Here is a 26,450-nt window from a genome sequence, read left to right on the forward strand (position 1 = left end):
GCTCGAAGCGAAGCAACTATATTATTATTATCACTTAAAGTGTGTACGTCAATTCTAAACTTTTTACTAGTTTTTTGGCCATTTTCACATTTTATTTATATTTATTATAATAAAATTGGTCAATTGATCTTTGAAATTGGTAATTCATAAGACGATAAAGGATAAGGCAAATTCCTCTTTTTTGTTTCTCTATGGCTAGCAGCTACGCACCTAGAGTCCTTTAGGGGCGCTTGAGGGGAAGGGTGGGAATCAACCCTCCACTTATAGTTTGAAAAAAAGGAAAGGGGGTATTTTTTCCAGGGTAAATTTATCTTTGGACGGTGAAGATTCACTCTCCCAAACATGTTATAAACATGCGCAGGACCTATGAGAAGCTACATTGTAAATGAGAACTAACCCTTTGATTGCATGAATTTTTACAGGAAGCCCTAATGTACATGAAAATATGTTGCACCTGACATAGCAGCAGTAGGTTCTAATTTAGTCTCTAGTATGACACGGTGTAGTCCTGGTGACTCGAACCCGACACCTTACAAACAGCAATTATACAGAGAGAGAGAGAGGACAATGGGCTGTTTTTACACTTGTCCCCAAAGTTTTTAAATAACGTATTTTATTCGTTGGCTTAATAACTTTGGAACTTAACTAAATTTTGATTGGTTGATTTATTAAGTTGTTGAAACGTTTCAACCACTAATCTTACGCTACAGGAGGGGTAATTTTGTGTATGCTAATTTATTGGCTATTGTCTTATACCTTTAGATCCCTGGCAATCATATATCTTAGCTAAATTGGTAAGGTGGTACCCTCCCTCAAAATAGTTATAAACCTCCCCAGGACCTATGAGAAGCTACCCTGTAAAGGAGAACCATATCGGTTCAGCGATTAGCGAGATCATTCGGTACAGACAGACAGGCAAACAAACAGACAGACATATTGTTACTTTATTGAAAGGATTGTTGACAAATCAGATTGGGAATTTTTATTTTTGTTTTAGATACGATTATCAAAAAAATTAAAGAATAAATAAAGTTCATAAGCGTGCGAAAGAAGGAAGCCAACCCCCCCCCCCCCCCCCACACCCACACAAGAATTCCTCTTCTGGTAAAACTCAGTGCACGCTACTGCGTAATAACTGTTGTGATTGACATAATGCTTGAATGATACTCGCAGGGATCTTAAGGGATAAGACAATGGACGATAATTTAGATACTATAATATAAAAAATTATCCTTTCTGAAGATTGAAATTTTGGGTTGATCCATTCAATCAAAATCTTTTAAAAGTACCCAAAGTTTTGGTGCCAACGAACAATACAACATAGTTACAAAACTTTGGGTACCTGTGTAATTCATAGTCCAATGTGTTTTTTTGTTTCCAGTATGGCTTCGAAACCGAATAATATCCGCTGGATAAGAACTGGTTCTTAGCCATACTATAAAATCAATCATGTATAGCGTCATATTTTAGACAATTGTCAACGAAAAATTAAATAAAAATAATAGAATTAATGCAAGTTTATTTAGTCCGGGCTTTCGGGTAACAAAACTGGTTTAAATTACTATTCGGATCATCATGGAAAGAAAACGAAGTAGCGGGTTTAACCGTATTTTTAAATTAGCTTTTGAGCGGTTATTTTAGGTTAAGTTAGGTAAATGTTAACAATTGTCCCGCAGGGTCAGGAAAATGGCTCCGTAGGGTTAGGAAAATGGCTCCGTAGGGTTAAAGCCCTTCGCAGCGGCTAGAAATAGGAGAAAAAAGCTATCGTGAAAATAAGACGAAACCCGCTACTTAGTTTTCTTTCCATGATCCTACTATTCTTTACTACTTTTTACCCCAAGCATAGCAGCTATTCTAAATCTAAGGTATGTACGTCATAGGCTTGTATGTCAACCAACTGTGTTAATCTAAAATACAAAGTAGAACAAAGTCTGTCTGTCTGTTTGTTTGTACAGGAAGATCTCGCTAACCGCTTAACCAATCTGGTTCTCCTTTTCAGGGTAGATTCTCATAGGTCCCAGGAAGGTTTATAACTATTTTCTTGGGGGGTGGGATAAATACCCACCCCCCAAAAAAAAAAATTTCGTTTTTTTTCTTTTTAAAACTAAAACTAAGATTACCCCACCCACCCCCAACAAAAAAAAATCCCCCCCCCCCCCAAATAAAATTTTTTTTGTTTTTTTTTCAATTTTTCTTTTCAATCTAAAATACGAAAAATTAGGTTGGTCAAACCTCTTGGGGAAAGCCCCTAGAGACTAGGGGCGAAGCCGCTAGTAAATAGAATGAAGTATGACGATATAAAATTTTATTTTATAATAGTGAATTTTATTTCTGAGCGATTTAAATATATAGTTTTAAAAATGCATGTTTGATCCAATTAATCAGGGTCTAACAAAAGTACCCAAAGTTTTTGGCCTATGAATTGTGCTTATAAAACTTTCAAACACATTCCCTCATTTGTTGGTTTTGGGATCTTGATTGGGTTGTACAAGCTTGCAGTGTCCAAATATTTCATCAATAAGTTTAAACTTACAAAAGGGTTAATATGTTTATCAAAAATAATGTAGTTTTGGAGAAAAAAAATATTTCTCTTGGGAGGTTGGTGGTATCAACGCTCAAAATAGTTATAAACCTTCCCAGGACTTATAAAAAGCTACAGTGTAAGGGAGAACCATATCGGTTGAGCGGATAGCGAAATTCTTCAGTAAAAATAGATAAACAAACATCCTGTTACTTTTATATAAGGATTTTTGAAAATTAAATATATGAAAAGAAAACAAAATCGTTATTTATCATTCATTAATAAACATGGGTGCCAGGTTTTTTTGTTTAATATGAAAACTGTTAATTTACCATGCCTGTAATCAGGGATCTAAATGGATAAGACATTGGCCAATAGATTGATGTACATTCCCAATGATGGTACATAGAATGACCCCATCTGTAGAGTACAGTTAATAGTTGAAACGTTTTGACACTCAACTTAATGATCCCACCAATAACAATTCACAGAAGTCCCTAAAGAAGCCAACAAATTAGGAAACGCTATTATAAAACTTTGGTGACTAGTGTAATAAAAAGCCCATTGTCCTCTCTCTCTCTGGCCTGTAATAGTATATAATTGTACTAGTGGCTGCGCCCCTAGCATCTAGGGGTTCTGTATTTAAATGGGTCCAAAGAGGCTTGAAAATTAGCTTAAAACTCTAAAGGCTCAAATCTGAAAATTAAGTTGCTAAAAACCATCACAGAATCTATGTGAAGCTGACCTAAAATAGAGAACCAATTCAGTTCAGTAGTTATTGAGATCTTAAGATTCAGACAAAATAACTCTTACTACTTTATAGAATAGGATGACTTCAAAACTATCTATTGGATTATATCTTGTTCTAAGCCACGCATAATCATATTGAAAAATCATGAATTGTATTGCGGTAAAGACAATATTTTTATCAAATAATAAAATAATAATAAATTCAGTTTTGTTTGACTGGGCCTTCTGATTCATGTGACCAACAATACTAGAATTCACCATAAAATTTTCCTGCAACCATATGGAGTGCTGTCTACATTATAATGAGATAAATAACCTAATCAATCCTCATTAGAATATTTTTACAATTCTAATCTTTGAAAAAAGGGGTGCGGGTTCAGGATCAAGCTTAACCCTTCACCCTTTCCGGATTTTAATCAGTTGGAAGGGGGTGTGTGGCATTAAAGGCCTTCCCTCCATTAACATCTCAGCTTCTATTAGAGCTAGAGGGCTAAAAAGATTTGATTGTCCCTTGTTATATAATAAAATTTAAAATTTAATACAGATGTAATTTTCTTATTTTTGAAGCCTATTGGAGCTGGAGCCAGAGCCACAACCAAATCAAACAGCTCCACAACACTGCTTTTCATTGAAGCAATTGTTAAGCTATATAGAACAACACTCTATACCTTTTTTTAAATTGCATGAAGATACAGCCCCATGAAGTCGAGAACCAAGAATTTTTCAGGATATTTGAAATCTCAAAGTTTCACTTTGCTGACATACTACAGCCAAGCCTGCTGGGAGAGAGAGCTTGGCTAGAAATAGGCGAAAAGCTACTGTTAAAATGCGACAAAACCCGAAACTTTGTTTTCTTTATATGATCCAATAATTATATTTAAGTTTATTATTCCTACCACTGACACCCTTATCATGTTAGTAAACATTCAATTTTCTTATCTTTTCTCTCATTATAGCATCAGACCTGGGAGACTCAACATTTATTGGTGAGTGTTTTTTAAAAATACTGAAAGCATAAATTTATCTATAATACAAAGTAGAACGATGTCTGTCTGTCCGTCCGTCTGTTTGTCCCTGAATATCTCGGTAACCACTGAACCGATCGTATTCTACTCTTCAGGGAATATACCTACTGGTCATGTGGTGGTTTTAGGCTATTTTCTTGTGTGATGGGACATCCCCCAACACCCCCAAAAATGAAGAAAATCCCCCCCCCCAAAAAAAAAAATTTCTTTAATTTTTTTAAATAAGTGGTGGCATTTCCGGAGATACTTTTTTACTATTTCTTGGGTCAAAGCCCCTAGGGGCTAGTTTTATATAAAATGTTTGTGTTTTGAGTCTGTATATTGATAATTAATTTTTAAAATCATCAATTTTATTGGCTTTAGGCATTTTTAATGTTATTAGTAGCGAAGCTATTCCATAATTCTGAATTGTATATCAACCTTTAATTGTCTGTCAGTCTGTAGGTTATGCAATTTAAGATTTATGAAAAAACTTTGAGAAAGATAAAGCTATTCTATAATTAGGGTCTTTTTGTGTGTCCATCTGCCCTAAACGGACCGCTCTTAGAGTTGATTTAAACATGTTTGAATAGTTCTATCTATTTAAAACTTTGCATGATGATTCCTGTAACAGTAAGGTATCATATTGAAATAAAAAAAATTAGTTCTATTTCAATCGTTTTGATTTTTAAAAAAGAAAGAGAAAACTTATTACATTTTAAAAATTAAATCAAAATATCTAAAAAAAATTCTACTTTTACTTTTACATTTAAATTGTTAAAGAAATCATCTTGCACAGTTTAAAATCGATAGGAAGCTTTTTTACATACAGGTAGGGAGGGGACAATGGACTGCAATTACACTAGTACCCAAAGTATTCATTAGCTCAAAAACGTTGGGAAATTTTATGGGAAATTAATGGGTTGGTTCCAAACTATTAGAGTACAAACTTTTTTCACTAAAATATATATCAATCTACGTAAGGGGTTATTTTGTATATCATTTGGGACTTGTATATTAATTTAATAGTCCATTGTCTTATCCCTTAGGATATTGTCTTTTTAGTTGCGAATCTAAATTCAATAATTCACTTTGTCCGTTCCCAGTCCGTCTATCATGTGTCATGGAGAAATAAAATTTACTCAGATGTTATTCAAGATAGACTGCTAACTTTTATTGTAAAGATTCTCCTTACCAACAAGCGAACATCTACTTTGTCTATTCCTCTGTCTATCTGTCTGTTCGTTTAGCTGTACAAATGTCCGTCATTTTGTCTGTCCAAAAATATCAAACCTAGAAAAAAAGACCCTCCTCAGAAAGATTTTTACAACAAAAAAAAACAATAGTCATTCTAAGTTTGTCAATGTCCTTTGATTGTCTGATTTATTGATATTGTCATCCTTGTTTACAATTTTATTGGCGTTAAAAACTTAATATGATGATTCTTAGGACGACAAGGTGCACTGTTATGAGTGAGGCATCTCAAAAATCAAGACCTAACATGAAAATGTAAGTAGGTCCTTAAAATTTTGTAAATATTACTACATATTTACCTTAAACCTTTATTTAGACTTATAAATTAGAGTCTTTCTCTTTTATGCTTTAACACACTCATTAAATGTTAATGTCCGTTTGTCTGATTGTCTGATTTGTCGAGCTCTACAAGCATATTACCCCTTATCGAATTAATCTTTAGTTTGCCTTTAAAACAAACTGTTTTATAGTTTCATATTTTCCACCAATAAAATTTTCTCTTTTTTTACGTATCACGATGGCTCTAAGGATCTCTAAAACAATTGTCTCTGCTGCTATTTGAAGTGCCCTTGCTCCTATTTCACAAATAAAATTAGATTTTTAATTATTAAAGTTTTCTTTTACTTGTATATATAACAAATTAAGCTTTAAAAATATTTTAGGGTTTGGCAACTGCTGTATGAGTGTGGCTTACGGTGGGGTTAGCTGCGGCTGAATACAAGTTTGCAGCTGCGGCTGATGGTGCCTGTGGCTTATCGTTAAGATGGCTGTGTCTTCACCTAAAAAAAGTGCTGCTGCTGCTGAGAGTGGCTTACAGTGACCATGTCTGTGGCCGATTAAAAGTTTGCGGCTGCGACTGATGGCAGCTGTGGCTGAGTATAGCATTGCTACGGCTGATGGTTCCTGTGGTTTATGATTTAGATGGCTGTGTCTGCAACTGAAAAGATAAGTTGCCTCTGCGGCTGAGAGTGGCTTCCAGTAAGCATGCCTACGGTTGAATACAAGTTTGCGGCTGTGGCTGATGGTGGCTGTCAGTGGCTGAGTGTGGCTTATGGTTGGGCTGGCTGTCTCTGCTACCGAAAAGAAAATTGCCGCTGTTAGGCTGAGAGTGGCTTACAGTAAGCATGCCTGCGGCTATATACAAATTTGCGGCTACGGCTGATGGTGGCTGTCTATGGCTGATGGTTCCTGTGTTTTATGATTTAGATGGCTGTGTCTCCAACTGAAAATAAAATTGCCGCTGTGGCTAAGAGTGGCTTACAGTAAGCTTACCTGCGGTTAAGTACAAGTTTGCTGCTGCGTCTGATGGTGGCTGTCTGTGGCTGAGTGTGGCTTATGGTTGGGCTAGCTGTCTCTGCAACTGAAAACAAAAAGGCCGCTGTTAGGCTGAGAGTGCCTTAAAGTGAGCATGCCTTCGGCTAAGTACAAATTTGCAGCTACGGCTGATGGTTCCCGTGGTTTATGATTTAAATGGCTGTGTCTCCAACTGAAAATAAAATTCCCGCTGTGGTTAATAGTTGCTTACAGTTAACATGCCTGCGGCTGAGTACAAGTTTGCGGCTGTAGCTGATAGTAGCTGTATCTGCAACTGAAACAAAATTTGCTGCTGTGGCTGAGAGTGGCTTACGATGGAGGTGGCTACGGCTTAGAGTGGTTGCTTCGGATCCAGCTTTTGAAAAGTCGTGTTACTGAATGTGGTAGCTGAGGCTGTGGCTTATTGGCAGCTGAACAAACCGCGTGACTGAGGCAGCCGCGCGGCTAACGGGTAGCTGAATTGATATCTTGTAGCTGCGGCTTAGGCTTGATGTTGGGCTGCTGAATAAACCACATTGCTGAGAATTGAGAGTACTTGAGTGGCCGAAAAAGCCGTGTGGCTGATGGGTGGATCAATTTAGATTATTTCCTGGGTGGCTGTAGCAAAGCCGAGCTGCTGATTAATGAGGCTGAGGTTTATGTGACTGCGACACCCGGGCCCTTATTTATTCATTTCATCATTGTAGAAAAAACGACTCAAAATTTTTTTTGTAAATTCCATTTTCTTCTTTAAATTAAGCTCAGTAAAATCTATATAAATCAACTTTTATTGATAAAAAAAAGTCCATTTAAAGCTTAAATTGTGTAAATTTTTATTTTAATAGTTAAACTTTTTTAATTTGCAACTATAAATTTAAAATAGGATTTATATAATAGTAATAATGGACATAACATAATTTCCGAAGAATTCTTTATTTGATTATATTAATTATTATAATAGTTAAAAATGGGTTAAAAAAATAAATAATTACTTCACATATTTGTAATTTTTTTAATTAGAAAAAAAATCATACTAAAGATGTTTAATTTTTTTTAAATTAAACATTTCTTAGTAAATGTTTGGGAGGGAGGGGACATTGGACTTGTAAATTATACTGGTACCCAAGTTTTATAAATAACTCTCTCTTATCCGTTAGCTTAAAACTTTGAGTATTTTCATAAAGTCTTGATTGGTTGGTTGTAACTAGCTGTTTCCAAACTCTGCAACAAATTCTTTTGAGATACTTAAGGTTTTTTTTTGTTTATCATCATTGGAGATGTAAAACAACTCATTTGTCTTCACAGGGGTGTAACCCTTATATGGATGAGAGATGTGGGCGGGCATATCCTCATACAAAATAGTCTAAACCCTGCTCTGAGGGCCAATACATTACTGCGTATTTTAAGCGTTTCAAGCATTTTCAAAACATAGTTATTGAAAAATTCTAAAAACATGATTCCATTCCATTGACAATTAGGTACTATATTCAAGGTAAAGCAGGGGAATAAGTTTAGACAAATTAAAATATTTTGTCTCTGTTTTATTTATACTGTTAATAATCTAATTGGATTAAAAAGAAACTATCTTCTGTTATTAAAGATTAAATATTATTTGTAAAACTCAGAAAAAAAACAATAATTATAATATATGTACTCAGTGGTTATGTCACCAGCTAGATACTTTGCTTCGCTTAAATTGATGGAATTTTATATATGTTGAATTCATAAATTTTTTTGTTTCTTTTCTCAAAAAGTATAAGAAATAGTTTTTAAGACAAATTTTTGCAACAAAGCAACTTTTTAAATATTGATATATTAGTCATATTTAAACATTAAAAATGTATCAAACTTTATTCTCTTATAACTATTATTCTAAAGTTATTGATAAATAAATTTTTTAAAGTAATGGTTAACTCTAAAAGCTACGTTTTTTTTTGGATATAATTATTTTTCAATTATTGATATACTTATATAATAAAACCCTTTATTTTTATAAAAGAATAAATAAGTTTATAAAGCTGATAAGCAACTTTTTATCTTATATATTTTATTTAACGTTTTTTTCTTGTAAAAATATTTATTTTCAATCTAACTATTCTATCAAGAAAAAAAAAACATATGCAAATTGAATATTTATTAAAGTGAATTATTTTTTACAATTAAAACAATTTAGATAGCCAAATTAAAAAAGAAAATTAAAAAGACAATAATAATCAAACAATCAAACAGAAGAGTCATATTAAAACATACCACAATATCTTAGACGACCAGTTGGAGTACTTGGTAAGTAGTAAACAAAAAACAACCCAGGACATAGAGTGATTCTTATTTCATTGGACCTATAACAAGAACCATTACTTCCACTATCAAAACAAACCTTCATTTTTATCTCTTCACCAACTTGCATCTGTTCAATAGCTCCTTCTTCATCATTGATCCATCCAGGTGACACTGTGCCACAGTGACCATAACCAGGTGATGAGGTTGGTATCTTGTCTCCAGCTGGGGCTTGTATTCTGTAATATCCATATCCCTGCCAATCAGGGCTGGTATAGCTGTATCCATCATAATCACAATAGTGTTCTACATTCTCATCATCTTTATTTCTTGTTTCATCACTGAGAACTCTGTATCCACCAGGCTGGCACTGGGGAGGTCCAGGCAACAATGTAGTAGTTGCAGTTGTGGTAGTAGTTGTAGTTGTAGTTGTTGTAGTTGTTGTAGTTGTAGTTGTTGTAGTTGTAGTTGTGGTTGTAGTTGTAGTTGTAGTTGTAGTTGTGGTTGTGGTTGTGGTTGTGGTTGTAGTTGTAGTTGTGGTTGTAGTTGTAGTTGTAGTTGTAGTTGTAGTTGTGGTTGTAGTTGTAGTTGCAGTTGTAGTTGTAGTTGTAATTGTAGTTGTAGTTGTAGTTGTAGTTGTAGTTGTAGTTGTAGTTGTAGTTGTAGTTGTTGTTGTAGTTGTAGTTGTAGTTGTAGTTGTAGTTGTAGTTGTAGTTGTAGTTGTAGTTGTAGAAGTTGTGGTACTTGGAGATGCTGTTGTGCTTGACTGTCCAATACAGTTCAGCAATCCACTAGAACATCCCAGACATGGTATGGTATCCACACATTCTCCATACAAGAAGCAGTAGTAAGGAAGAGAAGTGAGTTGATTGTACCATGTAAATGCAGTGCATTTCTCAGTATCCAAACAAGAGATGTAACAACTGTCAGATGAGTCTGCTGTCACAACTGCTATAAGATGTGATGCATCTTCTTTGCAGGCTTCTTCATGGAAGATGGTTGGTACTGTTCCACTGTGGCATCCATAACAGGTGTGCTGACCCTCCAAGACTTGGAATTGGTAGCATATATCAACTACAACATCAGTCAGCCATGTGTAGCCATTACAATCAGGATCACTGAAGCAGTATGACAGGCAAGCTTCAGCACTTGGTATGTCCAGAAGCATTTCATCTCTGTCAGCTTGGAAACTCCAGGTATAACCTTCAGCTGTTGTCTGGCACTCAGCCTGGACTCCAGTCAGTACTGCAGCTCCATAGAGGAGAGCCAGTATGCTCAACATGATTGAGCACATGTGAGAAAAAAATATTTTTTTCTTCACACTATGATATTTCATTATTCTGATTCTGCTTTTATTTTAGCCCTTATCTTCCTATTATTCATTATATAATATAAAGTCACATTTTTTGCACATATAATTTTGTGCAAAAAGAATTTGACCTTCAACCCAATAAAACCTGTTTGTCATTAGATACTTTTAATTGTAAATTAAAATTTTAAAATGTAACAAATCTCCTTTGGGTTTTATTTCTAATTGAATAAAGTTTTATATTGTAAACAATGTCTTATTTAAAGGTTTCTGCTCATAAAATAAGATTAGCTCATTCTAATTTCTAAAACACTATTTTGTTATTTATTTCATAAGTTTTTATTGCTTGCATCTTAATTTTAAAGAGATAATTGCTTTATCGGTTAGCTTTAAAGACAAGAGTCATGTTTATAATTATCTAAAAACCATAGCCAATTTACAACTAAATCAGCACCAATACAGGAATTTCAATTTGACAAGACAGTCATATATGTAAATATAGATACAGAAAAAAAACAAAGGTAAAATGTTGTGAAAAAGGGTAATATTTTTATATATTATTATGTTAATATCCAAATATTAGTAAAAAGAAATGTTTTAAGCAAAGATGATGAAATATTCAAAATTGGTACTGAGCACAAAAAATGTCTCATCTGATTATCAAACCTTAAGATCATCTCATTCATAATAACTCAAAGACAGGGCAAAACAGGTTCTTGTTTTTTTTTAAACATCTATAATTTAAATAAAATTAAAAATATACATTTAATCTATAATACAAAGTAGAACGATGTCTGTCTGTCTGTCTGTCCGTCTGTCTGTCTGTCCCTTAAGATCTCGGTAACCACTGAACCGATTGGATTCTACTCTTCAGAGTATCTACCTATTGGTCCTGTGGTGGTTTTAAGCTATTTTCTTGGGGGGTGGGACACCCCCAACCCCCCAAAAACCAAACCCCCCCCTCCTATTTTTTTTTTTTTTTTTTTTGCTGAAGATTTCCTTGGTCCTTTATTTTTTTTGTAGAAGATTTCCTTGGTCCTTTTTTTTGAAGGAGATTTCCATGGTCCTTTACGATTTTCGCCTTGATTTTTTTTATCACCTCTTGGGGCAAAGCCCCTAGAGGCTAGGGGCGAAGCCGCTAGTTGTATAATAAAGGGTGTGAAAAAAAAATGCAGACATTTTTAAAATTAAAATTGCGCGGCTTGTGTTAATAGTAGAAAAATGTTACGCATATCGTTAGAACCGCTAGGAAGTCTATTTTTTGGAAAAATATGAACAATTCCTCTGCTACGTATAGTTTAGGAGCTCTGTGGTAAAATGTCCCAACTGGCTTAAAACTTGACTTGCGAGTAAATCATTAAAGATTGAATTAAAGGGTATGCAAATAAAAATACGTACATTTTTAAAATTCTAATTGCTCGGCTTGTGTTAATGGTAGAAAAATGTTTTGCATACCTATGGAATTGCTATAAACTCTATTTTTTGGAAATATAAGAGCCATTCATGTGCTACGTATAATTTATGAGCTATGTGGTAGAATGTCCCAACTGACTTAAAACTCAAAAAAAAAAAAATTCTACTTTTCTCAAATTTATCAATACAGCTCCTAAACTAAAAATAGCACAGAAATCGTACTTATATCTACAAAAGAAATAGAGCTTATGACGGTTCTAACGATATAGATAGCATTTTTCTACAATTCACACAAGCTGAGCAGTTTGAATTTTAAAAATGTCCGCATTTTTGCAAACCCTTTTTTTATCTTTAATGATTTACTTGCAAGTCAAGTTTTAAGTCAGTTGGGACATTCTACAACGTAGCTCCTAAACTATAAGTAGCACAGTAATGGTTTTTATATTTCCATAAAATAGACTTCATAGCGGTTCTAATGGTATGCATAACGTTGTTCTACTATTAACACAAGCCGCGCAATTTGAATTTTAAAAAGGTACATATTTTTTATATACTTTAATCTATAATGATTTACTCGCAAGTCAAGTGTTAAGGCAGTTTGGACATTTTACCACATCGCTCCTAAACTATACGTAGCAGAGGAATCGTTTTTATATTTTCCAAAAGTAGACTTCCTAACAGTTCTAACGATATGCGTAACATTTTTCTACTATTAACACAAGCCGCGCAATCTAAATTTTAAAAATGTCTGCATTTTTTTTTGCACACCCTTTAATATAACTTAGAAACTTAAATGTATAGTAAATAAAAAAGATAATTAATTGAGGCAATAGGATATTCACATAAGCCTGCACAATAATATTCTTTATCTTTACTCTCAGTATTGAATTAATCTTGGAAGCATAAGGTAATTTCATTCCTCCACCAACTCTTTCTTATATATAGATAAGAGATATTCAATTTGAATTTTACGTTTATTTTTAAATCATTACTCCTCAGATAAAAATATAATTATTTGCAGTACGACTAAAGCTCATCAAATAACAAATATATATTTTTTTCTGGTTCAAAAAGCTCCCATTTTTAAGAAAAACAGTTTTAGAAGAGGAATATTTTAGAAATTATTTTGTAGAAATTTTAATTTTATTCTAAGCTATCTATCCTCTTTGCAAATCTGTACTTGAGATAATTCAATTCAATGATATTTTTTCCTTTTTTAGTGGTAAAGAAATAAGGAAATAAGAGTAGATGGATAAAACCACAGCTTAGTAGCTTAAAAGAAGCTCTGATGAAGCTGCATAAGTTCTGAAGAAGCTGCCATCATCTATACAGCTCTTAGAAAGCTGTTACCAAATCTGAAAAAGCTGCCATTATCTTTAAAGAAAATGTAACCAGCTATGCACCATCTTTAAAGAACCTGCTAGCATCTATGCAGCTATTAAAGCTGTCATCAGGACTGAAGAAACTGCTACTAGCTCTGTAACTCTGAGAAAGCTGCATCACCTTTAAAGAAACTGCCACCAGGTCTGCAGCTCTTAGAATACTTTCACCAGAACTGAAGAAGCTGCCAACAGCTCGGCAGCTCTGAGAAAGCTGCCACTCACTAACTCTGCACCTATGAGAAAGCTGCCACCTGGTTGGAAGAAGATGCTACCTTAATTGATGAGACATCACCAGTTCTGAGCAAGCTGTAAAATATGCCAAGATCTTCCCTAAATTAACAGAAAGAACTTCCTCAATTTACAGTCAGTGCAAAAGAAGTTTAATATATTTTTTTGTTTTAGAATAGATACTTATTGTTTTGTTTTGATGTTTAAAATATAAGATTTTAAAAAATTATGTTTTTAATCTTTGGAGGTAAATCAAATCATAATAAAAATGTTAAAAACTTTTGCTCTACCTGACAATTAAGAATGAAATAAATAATTAACTTAATTTGAATGATCTCAATAGCTCACCCTGCTCCAAATAGCTTAAAACTTTCTCTGGACAAGTGTAGAAGTCCCTGAAAAATATTTTAGGGTTCTCCTACCCCTTTCTTAAAAAACATAATCTGAGAAGAGTAAAAAAAAAAGTTTAAAAAAAATTGTTTTGGGGTTCAAATTCAAAATGAGGAATACAATTTATGTCAGAAATATCTTCTCTTCAAAAAAGTACAAAAATTGCTCAGGATCAGTGAAAGCTTTACAAAAAATATTAGAAAACGTTTCAGTGTCTTTTTAAAAGCGCAGCTTTTATATAATTAGGGTCAGTCCGTCCGTAAGTCCGTCCGTCCGAGACAGATAGCTTTTTTTGTTAATTTAGGCATGTTAGAATTGACCTATCGATTTCAAACTTTGCATGGTGATTCCTGTAGTAGTTAGGTACGATTTAGAAAGCGTAACAACTCTTTAATCATTACCAGAATTTCCGTGCGTCCATTTTAAACATGTTGATTTTTCTACTTTTTTAGCAACAAATTTTTATGTGATCTAATTATATGTTTGATCTGATTTTTCGTATATTGATTCCTGGGACAACAAAGTACAATATTTTAAGCGAAGCAACTCTATGATCAGGTTCTAAAAATGTAAGTATGTCCATAAATATTAAAATTTATTTACAATTTTACTTTGACTCTTATACTTTTATATTCTGATTATTCAGTTCTGACACTATACAAGTGTTAATGTCCGTTTGTCCTACCGTTTCAGTGCTTCGCTTTTATGGATGTTGCCATCCTTGTTGTATTGTATTGCATCTTTTTATGTTGTATTTGGGTTGGAAAAAATAAACTAGTGTTGTTTACCTTGCTGAGGACCAATACAAGTTTGCAATGTTAAAACTTATCAAGCATTTTTGAGCTCTTATTGGACAAATGTAAACTTGCATGTTAAAGCTTTGAAAATTAAGGGGGAGGTAGATTGAGCTATAACTCTTAAAAAGGTGTAAGTTTTAAGGCTTAAAATTAGTAGTAGAACGATAATATTCACTGTGTATTCCTTATTGAATAGAACAATAGACAAAAAAAAATGGTTTTTAAAGTTAACTGATTTTATGTTTCCAAAAAGTAGATTTTATAGCAGTTCTAACAGTATGCGTAACATTTTTCTACTAATAACACAAGTTGCGCAATTTAAATTTTAAAAATCTACGCATTTTTTTGCACACCCTTTATAATCTTCAAAGCAAAGGAAATTTAAAATCGCCACCAGAAAGGATATATGCGCATTTTTAAAAATATTTTCATTTAGACACAAATTAGTATTACTTAAAGTTTCCTCACTCTTGAAAGTTGAATGGTAGATTACAAAAATTGTATCAGCCTTGATGATATCATCACCAAGAGAGGCAAAATTGGGATGGTAGATTACACAAATCATATCGGCCTTGATGATATCATTACCAAGAGAGGGAAAATGGAACCATATATGACGTTTTTTAGAGGGTCAAAAGCAAAATCATAGATTATATTTCTGCTTCTATAAAAATGGATTCAACCTCCTAACCAAATTATGTCATAATATCAACATTAAAAATCTGGTAACCTAATAATTTCATTATATAAATTCAGGGGATATGGTTTAGAGTAGACTACAAAATAAATTTAGCCTCTATAAAATTAAAACTGCTCATAATGAAAACAAGGACGACAACATCCATAAAAGCAAAGCACTGAAACGGTAGGAAAACGGACATTAACACTTGTATAGTGTCAGAACTGAATAATCAGAATATAAATATATAAGAGTCGAAGCAAAATTGTAAGTAAATTGTGGAAAAACTGCATAAGTTCAGTATATTGTTTAAGGACATTCTTAGATGTTTAGTACTACTTGGTAAGGAAATGCTTCGCTTCAAACATTGTACTTTGTTGTCCTAGGAATAAGTATTCAAAAAATCAGATCAATCGGATTATTTTAGAACATAAAAATTTGTTGTTAAAAAAAGTTAAAAATCAGCATGTTTAAAATGGACGTACGTACTTTCTGCTTACAATTATTGAGTTGCTATGCTTTCTAAATCGTACCTAACTACTACAGGAATCAACATGCAAAGTTTGAAATCGATACGATAATTCGAATAGGCCTGAATTAACGTAAAAAGCTATCCGTTCCAGACATACGGACGGACCGACCCTAATTATAGAAAAGCTTCGCCTTTAAAAATATATTTTCTAGCGGCTACGCCCCTAGAGGTCTCCAGGGGCACATGAGGTGGGGGAGAGAAGACGACCCCCCCCCCCCCCATTCTACATTTTTAGTTTTAAAGCAAAAGTATTGGGTATTATTTATTTCTACGGGGCTATTTCTCTTAGGATGGTGCAGAAACCCTCCCCCAAAATATTTATAAACTTTTCCAGGAATTATGAGAAGCATAGTTGTAAAGGAGAACCATATTGGTCTAGCAGTTGGCGATATCCTTTGATACAGACAGATAGACATTCTATTACTTTTATGTAAGGATATCTTTTTATAGAGTACTAAAATATCTACATTTGCCCCTTCCACCAAGCAAGGCATGATTATAGGGATGCATTGTATCTAAACTTCCTAGAAATCATTATTTAACAAATCAAGATTTCAGGAGTAGAGTCCAAACAATTTAATCAGATTTCCAGGTAAAGCTTTCGATAAATTGATGTACATCCCCAATATAACTTTTATTCACATATATAGGGGATAATTTTGTTTATCATGGTTTGGTAGTTATAAATTTGTTCATTGTCTTATCCCTGAAGTTCTATGTCATACAATATTACCCAGGAAAGGACATTGGAAAGTAAATTACACACTGGTACCCAAGGTTTTATAAACACCTTCTTTCTTATTTGCTTAGAAAAAAGTAAGTACTTTTATTATATCTTGATTGCTTATTACAAAAGTTAGCAGAAGGGGTAATTTAAAAAATCATAATTGGGGATTGATATCAATTTATCTACCATAGTCTTATCCCTTAAAGAGATAGAGTCTTAATTAATAGTTGCGCCGTTTATCTACAGGAGGGAGGGAGGGAGAGGCCATTTGACTCAAAATTATAATAGTACCCAAAGTTATAAAAATAACTTTCTTATTCACTAGCATAAAATGTTGGGTACTTCTTAAAAAACTTGATTTGTTGATGATTCCAACTTTTCAGATAATAATTGGGTGGTGAACTTTAATTAATTGTCCATTGTCTTATCCCTTAAAATCCCTGCTATAAATATCCCAATTAAAAATGTGTTTTAAATGCGTAGCCACTGTATAAATTCAATGTTTTTGGTTTGTCTCTCGTTTTTGCTGTAAGAAATACACTTGACTGTAGCGTAAAATTAGTGGTTGAAACGTTTAAACACTTAACTTCAATCAAAATTCACTAAGTCCCTAAAGTTGTTAAGCCACAATTAGAACACGTTATTTTAAAACTTAGGGGATTAGTGTAATAAACAGCCCATAGTTTTCTCTCTCTTATAGACGTCCAAGGGATGGGGTAAAGGGGGGATTACCCCCCCCCCCAAACGAATTTGCGCGCCATTTTACCCCCCCCCCCCCCACTGTGTTCCAGAAATCCCGAAAAATGACAAAAAATCATAGAGAGTGTATATTTGAACATTTTAATGAAATTTTATTTAAAAAGCAATAAGTATACATATATCTTTTAAAATAATTGTGAAAAATACTTATAATAGGGTTTTAAACAAAGGGCGTCAAGGGGGGTGTAAAGATAGTCTATTAAGCACATTTCAGAAGCTGTAACTTCCTTTGTTTTTGAGCTACATTGACGGGAATTATATCAAAAGATATTGCACAACCCAATAATCAATGTTAGGTAACCCTTAACAGTCGGGGGGGGGGGGGCGACCCCCCCCCCCCTTACAGGTATTTTCTATCTCATTTTCTGTGTGTGAAAGATATAGAGCTTTAACTGAGTGACTTGTTTAAAATGGGCACGACACATACCTGAAAGTTGAATATCTCCATCCTGGCGGGCACAGGATGCCAGGATACCTGGCAGGATCATACAGGTAAAGAGCAAAAATATTTTTTCATGACTTAAACTTAGCATTTCATCTTACCAAATACTAAAATATCCTATAATACTACATCCCAATATGAAATCTAGTTGTTCAAGTAAATTTCCGGTTCCAGGTATTATCCTGGAGGTCCTGCAGGTCTCAAGAAATCTTTAATTAGCTCCTGTTACCTCAATTTTTGACTTAGAGACTTCAAATTTTAAACTTAAGCTAATCTAACAACATTACACGACCAAATAAAATTTAATGAAAATCTGCAGCCGTTTTACCGCAGACTGCTGCCCCTGAAATTTATATTTTGAGATTTCTAATACAAAGTTTACATACAGATCAGTCAATTTCTTACTCATTTTCTGTGTGTTTTTTTAATATCCAAGATTAATATATATCGAGCAACCCCCCCCCTCCCCCCCTAATAAAAAGGTATAGTTCAGATGAGAGCTTAAACATTATTGGATAATCATTTATTTGATTTTAAAACTTTTCTTTACTTTAAGTTTAATTGAATAGGTGTTTTAAGTAATAAGAAATATATATTACTTTTATGACTTAAAAATTGTTATTTTTTGGTTAACCCTAGTTACTTAAGAGCTTAAAAAAGCAAACTTCGCTAGATTTCGGGAGATTAGGCTAAGGTTCTATGATATTATACATAGTTCTAATTTACTCATACGAGAGGATTTTATTGCCATCCTTTGCCATTTTTAGTTCTGGACCCAAACGTAAAATTTTCATTTCAAGAAAATTGTTTATCTTACAAGAAACGGGTATGTCTAGAAAAGTACCTACAATTACAACAAAAAATGGAGATTTGACTTCTTTTAAAGGCTAAACGTATAAATTATTATATACTGATTCCAAAAATATATAATACTCAAAAATAGCTTTAAAAATAAAGGGTTCACACTGATTTGAAATGTAGTTTAGTTGACCGAAAAAATAGTTGTTTACTTTGATGAAAAGGAACTTAATTCCAAACCTCTGGTGTAATTACACATCAAATTCTTATTTTTCATAGTAAAGAGCTAATTCTTTCGGCTTTATTTCCAAAAACTTGTGTATATTACTAAACAATTGTTTAAAAGTGTATTTTCTAAAATGTAAAAATTGATTTTTTGTCACAGTCAGGAACATAGTGCCCCCTTAACAAAAATTTCCCCCCCCCTCCCAAATAAAAAAGCTTGGATGGACGGATAGTGGAAGATGGCGATCATAACTATTCTCAGATATCTTCAAACTAGTTTACCCCCTCTCTTCCCCCTCTCTTTTTTTCCTTCCCCTTTCAAACCTATAATTCTGGTGTTCATACAAATGCGCCAATTTTTGTTTTATAAAATTTTTTTGAAAATAACATCTGTTTGGTTTTCCTTTGCAATTAAGCTTTTTTTTAGGTACAGGGAAGGTTTTTAACTATTTTGGGAGAGTGTATCTCCACCCTCCCAATTTAAAATCCCCCACAAAAATTTTTTTCTGAATATTTCTTATTAAAACTCAAATTAAAAAGTAGAAGGGCGGTTGACTTATCCCCCTCCCACCTTAAGAACACTTAGAGGCTTCTTGGGGGCGTTCGTTGCCCCTAGTCTTTCTTAAAATAAGAGCTATGTCTTGCATTTTTTTTTTCAATTAGGTGTTTGATCACGAATTTCATATGGTAAAAATATTTTTCTTATTTAATTGTTATCCTAAAAAGATAAAAGTTATGCTTGAAAATTGTTTTAATAGCTATTATTATATGTTGCATTTTTATATAAACGTGAGAGTTGTGATCACAATTGGCGTAACATTTGTACTCTTTGGCGTCAATGCGTATTTTTAGATATCCATTACTCGCTATCGCTTGGACGCCCCTTGCTCTCTTTGATATAAATGCAGAATGGGTGTAGAATATAAGTGGATATTATAACAGGTGAAAAATTGTCGTCAATTTACCTAGGTTTACCTATCTAAGATGACATTTTTGTTAACAGCAAACGCTCTGAATAAATTATTAAAGCTTGAATTACGCAAATTTTGCGTAGGCGTTGCGTCGCATTTCACCAGGGAGGGAGGGAGGGGACATTGGGACTGTAAATTACACTGGTAACCAAAGTTTTAAAACGACTGTATCTTATTTGTTGGCTTAAAAACTTTGGGTACTTTTACTGTTGAAATGTTGATTCAATACTAGTAGTGTTTAAACGTTTCAACCACTAAGTTTAATTTACAGAAGGGCTAATCTTGTTTACTATCACCATTGGGGATGTATATTAATTTATCGTCCATTGTCTTATACCTTGAGATCCCTGCACCTTACGGGTTCAAGGAATCAGAAAACAAGGATGACAACAGCCATAAGTAGCGTAGCACAAAAAATAATAATTGGACAAACGGACATAATTGAGTTATAGAGTTGTTTAGTTGTAGTAAAAAAAAGAAAGAGAAAACTTATTTCTCGCATCGTATTATAAACAGCTTTCTGCGGATATAAAATTTACAATTATAAGTTTAAACAAGTTTTTTTAGTCCCGAGATGCCGAAGGCCCGGGATAACAAACTGTTTTTAATCTTATGATAGAAAATTTATTTATTCGTAGAAAATTCAGCCATGTGACGTCATAAAAATCTCCTTCATTTTCATGACGTTACATGGCTGATTTGTCCCGTTGCACGCCTTTTATCTTTTTATTTTCATTTAAATTTGACATTTTATTTAATGTCTACTTGGGCGCTGATTTGGTGATAGCTATTTGTGAGTTTTTGTTAAAACTTGCCAGAACTAAAGACTAAATATAGTTTCTAATGCTGCTATGTCAGGTGCGCGACATAAATAGTTAGAGTATGGGGTAATGGTTTTGCCCAAAAATAGACGCAACTTATTACCATGCACAGTTAGGGCGTCTCAGACAAAGATCGTGCAGTCAAAGAGTTGGTTATCTGTTAGATGTTAGAGTATCGCATCCCATTACCATGCGGATGATGCTCTAGATTCTCTAGATGATCAATTAACATTCGAAGAAGATGTAAAGTAATGTAATTAAAAGTTGGTGCTTTCACACAATATGGCTGTGAAGCACTGACAACCCCCCCCCCCCCCCCTCCAAGCAAAATCTCTGCAGGGCCCTAACCTAACACTGTGGGGTAGGGGAAGCTCTGAATTGGTAGGACAAACGAACATTAACAATTGTAGAGAGTCAGAGCTGAAAAAAAGAATATAAATATAAAAGTTTAAATAAACGTTTAAGTAAACTGTTGCATAACTACTTATTTATTGTTGAAAGGACATACGTATATTCTTAGGACTGGATTCTAGAGAAGCTTTGCTTAGACATTGTACTATATTGTCCTAGGAATCAGTATTACAAAAATCAGATGAATTGGGTAATTATACGACATAAACAAATAGTTTTAAAAAAGGAAAAAATCAGCATGTTTAAAATGGACTTTCTGTTAATGATTAATTATAGAATTAATTTTTATTGCTGTAAAAATGTATTCTCGTATTCATTCGAATCCGGTGAATAGGAAACGGTTCTCATCCATACGAATTAAAAACTATGTCTAGCATCGTATTATATCCAGCTTTCTACGAATATAAAAATGTACAATTATAAGATTAAAACTAGTTTTTTTAGCCCCGAGGTGCCGAAGGCACCGGCTGAAAGCCGTTTATAATACGATGCGAGAAATAACTATTAAAGATAATCACAAGGACACGTAAAGAAAAGTGATCACTTTTTTAAGTCAATAAACTTTATAATTAATCGTATTATAGACAGCTTTCCGCGGATATTAAAATAAGAAATTAAAAGATTAAAATCCCTAGTGGGGCCGATGGCCCAGTCTAACAAAACTGGTATTAATATTGTTATTTTATTTTAATATTCATAGAAAACTGGCTGTACTAAGCTACGATACACGATTTCTCAGGGTGGCTTAAAACCGGTTCTAATCCAGCGGATATTAATCGGTTTCGAAGCCATACTGGAAAATTTATGAAAGATATAAATGATTGACGTCAATGAAGGGCACGTTAAATAATGTCAATACAAAATAAAAGTTTATCTTAATCATGAAAAACAATCGTGATTTTTATACAGCAAACATTTTCAGAATCGTAGCTATTCCCTATAACTAACTTTGTCTGACAGTCTGACAGATTTTTCCGTTGAGCCAGCAATCTTAAGGGATCTTAAAGGATAAGACGGATCATGGACAAAGTAGCTTCGGACAAAGTAGCTTCAGGACAAAGTAGCTTCCGGACAAAGTAGCTTCAGGACATTTACTTAAGAAAAGTAGCTTCTAATAGTAATAAAGGTTATGGCCGCAGCGCTCGGCCCCCTGGCCTGCCTAGCCGCGGGCGCTCTGCCCCCTTGCCTATAACCTAACCTATGTAAGAATGTTTAATGTACATTAACTTCTAATTTTATTGAAAGCAAACAAAACTTTAACAATTTTAACAAAAAGTGGATCGTGGATTTTACTAAAAATGGTTCGGTAATTTTTTTTATAATTTTTAATTCGTTTTAACATTTTTAAAAAATTTTACAATTTCTGTCCGCCTTTCTGTCTGTCTGTCTGTCATTTTGTCTGTCTATTTGTCTGTCTTTATGTCTGTCTTTATGCCTTTCTTTATGTCTCTCTTTCTGTGTAGACATTTTCCTATTTTTCTAAGGAAGCTACTTTTCTTAAGTAAATGTCCTGAAGCTACTTTGTCCGGAAGCTACTTTGTCCTGAAGCTACTTTGTCCGAAGCTACTTTGTCCAAGATCCAATAAGACAATAGAGATAAATAAAGCTTTACAAAGTGTCTCAAAAGATCAGCCATGTCATAAAAAATGAGGGATTATCCATCGCTTCTTTAGGGGTTTTCTTTACCACTTCTCCTCTCATCCCGCATTTTTATGACGGCTCATGGCTGATTTTTTTAGACACATTGTAAAGCTTCGATAAGACAATGGCTGATAAATTGATGTACATCCCCAATGATGAAACACAAGATTATTATTAGTGGTGGAAACGACTGGACACCCAACTAATTGAACCAACCAATCAATATTCGTAAAAAGTCCCCAATGCTTTAAAGACAACAAAAAAGAAAATGTTATTAAAAGACTTTGGGTACTAGTGTAATAAACAGCCAAATGTCATCTTAAAAAAATGAACAATCTGTCTTATATAATATATAGCAACTTAGAAAAACACATTTTCAGGATCGTGGCTATTCTATATAACTAGGTATTGTCTGACAGTCCAGAGCGAGCAATTGTAGGGATCTTAAGGGATAAGACAATGGCCGATAAATTAATTTACCTCACGGATGATGATACACAAGATTACCCCTTCTGTGGATTATGATTAGTGGTTGAAGCGTTTGGACACTCAACTGAATAAAATCCCTCAAAATTTTTAAGCCAACAAATAAGAAAACGCTATTTTAAAACTTTGGGGACTAGTGCAATAAACAGCCCATTGTCCCCTCTCTCTCTCTCTAGATTCTACCCATTTTCGTATCCATGAACAATATTGTTCTTGTTGTTTTAAAATTTTCAAAATTTCCAGAAGAAACAAACATTATGAAATTATGAAATAATCCTTATACTAAAGTAACAGGATGTTTGTGTGTCTGTGTGTTTGTACCGAAGGATCTCGCTAACCACTGAACCGATCGGGTTCTCCTTAACAGGGTAGATTCTCATATGTCCCGGTAAGGTTTATAACTATTTTGGGGGATGGTACCACCACCCTCCCTAGAGAAATTAATTTTTTTTTTAATTTCTCGATTTTAGAAAGAGAGTTTAACGAAAAATAAACGTCAAACGTAAAATAGCCATATTTTTAATATAAAAAAGGCATTTAAAGTGCCACTAGAGGCCTCTAGGGGCGTAGCCGCTAGTACAATATATAAGAATTATGTCTGCTAAATAAGATACTTTGGATGGCTAAAATATGGCTTGCCCTGACAAAAAATGTAGTCGTTATTAGGTCATCGTAGGTAGATAGTCGGTATTTAATTCTTGTTTCTTACTGCCTTGGCCTAAAATAGGTGCAACTCAATACCATGCACAGGACTTCAGACAAAGGTCGTACAATCAAAGGTTTTCTAAGGGACGTCTGGCCATATGATCGTGCATAGGAATTAAGCAAGGTTTGGTTCAGAGATGCACTAAAAACAGGTCTCACGATGTATCCCGCAAACTTGTAAAGGGATAAGACAATGGCCGATAAATTAGTGTACATCCCCTATGATGAAACACAAAAATACCCCTTCTGTAGATCACAATTAATGGTTAGAAGGTTTTGACACTAATCTTAATGAACCTACCAATCAAAATTCATTAAAGTGAACAAAGTTAAGCCAACAAATAAGAAAACGTTATTATTAAACCTTGGGGACTTGTGTAATAAACAGCCCAATGTACCCTCCCTTCCTGTGCATATTAAAATGAAAAATGAGAAGATTAAAACCGGTTTTATTTCATTATCCGTGGAAAATTATCTGTAATCTGGTGCTATACATGATTTTCCATATGACAGAATACCGTTTTCAATCCAGTGCAGCGGATATTAATCTGTTTTGAAGCCATACTGGAAACACATTCTCTCATATGTTGGCTTTATAACTTTTAATACATTTATTAAATCTTGTATGGGTTTTAGATGTACAAGCTTTCTAAATATTTCAATACTGATCCCTACAAAAGTGGTAATTTTGTTTATCATAAAGCATCCCGCAAAATTGCAACCTTTTTTTGTTCCTTCTCAATTTTTTTTTTGAAGGGGGGGGAATGTGGTATTTTTTTATGGCCATTTATTTTGGGAGGATGGTGGTAACCATTCCCAAAATAGTTATAAACCTTCCCATAACCTATGAAAAGCTACATTGTAAAGAAAACTCTTATCGGTTCAGAGGATATACAGCGAGATCCTTCGGTACACATAGGCTCATAGACATCCTGTTACTTTCATGTTAGAATTATTGAAAATTAAATATATGAAGAGAAAACAAAATCGTTATTTATCTTTTATTATTGAACATGGGTGTCAGGTTTTTATATTTAAAAATGAAAACTGTTAAATCACCATGCCTGTAATCATGGATCTAAATGGATAAGACAACGGCAAATAAATTGATGTACACCCAATCATCCCACCAATCAGAATTCACAGAAGTCCCCAAAGTTGTTTAGCCAACTAATAAGAAAACGCAATTATAAAACTTTTGGGACTAACGTAATTAAAAGCCATTTGTCCTCTCTCTCTCTCTGGCCTGTAATAGTATATAATTGTACTAGTGGCTGCGCCCCTAGCATCTAGGGGTTCTGTATTTAAATGGGCCCAAAGAGGCTCAAAAAATAGCTTGAAACCATACAAAGGCTCAAATTTGAAAATTAAGTAGCTAAAAACCATCACAGGATCTATGTGAAGCTGACCTAAAATAGAGAACAAATTCAGTTCAGTAGTAATTGAGATATTAAGATTCAGACAAAATAACTCTTACTACTTTAGATTAGATCTGGTTCTGAGCCATGCATATTGAAAAATCATGAATTGTATCGCGGTAAAGACAATTTTTTTTATCACATAATAAATTCATAGTAAAAGTTTTGTTGGACTGGGCCTTCAGATCCATGTGACCAAAAATACTGGAATTAACCATAAAATTTTTCCTATTACTATACCAAGAGCTGTCTACATTATAATGAGATAAATAATGAGATTTAATCCTCATAAGAATAATTATACAAATCTACTCTTTGAAAAAAGGGGTGCGGGTTCAGGATCAAGCTTAACCCTTATCAGTCAAGCCCCTTTCCAGATTTTAATCAGTTGGAGGGGGGTGTGTTGCATTAAAGGCCTTACCCCCATTAACATCTCAGCTCATATTAGAGCTAAAGGGCTAAAAAGATTTGCTTGTTCCCTGTTATACAATGAATTTTAAAATCTAATACAGATGTCATTTTTTTATTTTTATAGCCTATTGGAGCTGGAGCTGGAGCCAGAGCTGCAACCAAATCAAACAGCTCCACAACACTGCTTTTCATTGAAGCCATAGTTGAGCTTTGTAGAACAACACTCTATACCTTTTTTTAAATTGCATGAAGATACAGGCCCATGAAGTCGATTTTTGACATCTTAAAATCTGCCAAGTTTTACTTTGCTGACATACTACAGCCATGCCTGCTGGGAGAGAGAACTTTAGTCTTTTCTAACAGAATTTCCAGCTAGTTTTATTAATCTATCACTCAACTACAGATGAGCTGAGTTTAGATTTAGTGGGCCCAAGTTTAAAATCCAAGCTATTGCATTATTGCAAGATTTTATGTGCTAAAATTACCTAAGCTTTTTAGGGTCAATCCTCCTACTTGATCCTGTTAGTTTCATAAAATAATTAGAGTCATGGAAAGAAAACAAAGTTTTTGGTTTCGTCGCATTTTCAAAGTAGCTTTTAAAAAGGTTAGGTAAGTGTTAATGATTGCCTCGCAGGGGCTAGAAATAGGAGAAAAGCTACTGTGAAAATGCGACGAAACCTGAAACTTTGTTTTCTTTATATGATCCAATAATTATATTTAAGTTTATTATTCCTACCACTGACACCCTTATCATGTGAGTAAATATTCTATTTCCTTATCTTTCCTCTCATTTCAGCATCAGACCT

The 26,450-nt window shown here is 33.8% G+C and overlaps 1 long non-coding RNA gene across 1 annotated transcript; it reads left to right on the plus strand.

Annotated features, from left to right (window-relative positions):
* The first annotated feature begins 4,225 nt into the window (after positions 1-4,225).
* Positions 4,226-7,822, plus strand: LOC145306495 (uncharacterized). Its single transcript, XR_013875016.1, has 3 exons — positions 4,226-4,257; positions 5,725-5,784; positions 6,192-7,822. It is a non-coding gene; the product is annotated as an uncharacterized LOC145306495 (long non-coding RNA).
* Positions 7,823-26,450: the final 18,628 nt, after the last annotated feature.

The sequence above is a fragment of the Acartia tonsa genome, chromosome 14, assembly GCF_053477335.1.
Source record: "Acartia tonsa isolate MP-2025a chromosome 14, ASM5347733v1, whole genome shotgun sequence".
Classification (NCBI taxonomy): domain Eukaryota; kingdom Metazoa; phylum Arthropoda; class Copepoda; order Calanoida; family Acartiidae; genus Acartia; species Acartia tonsa.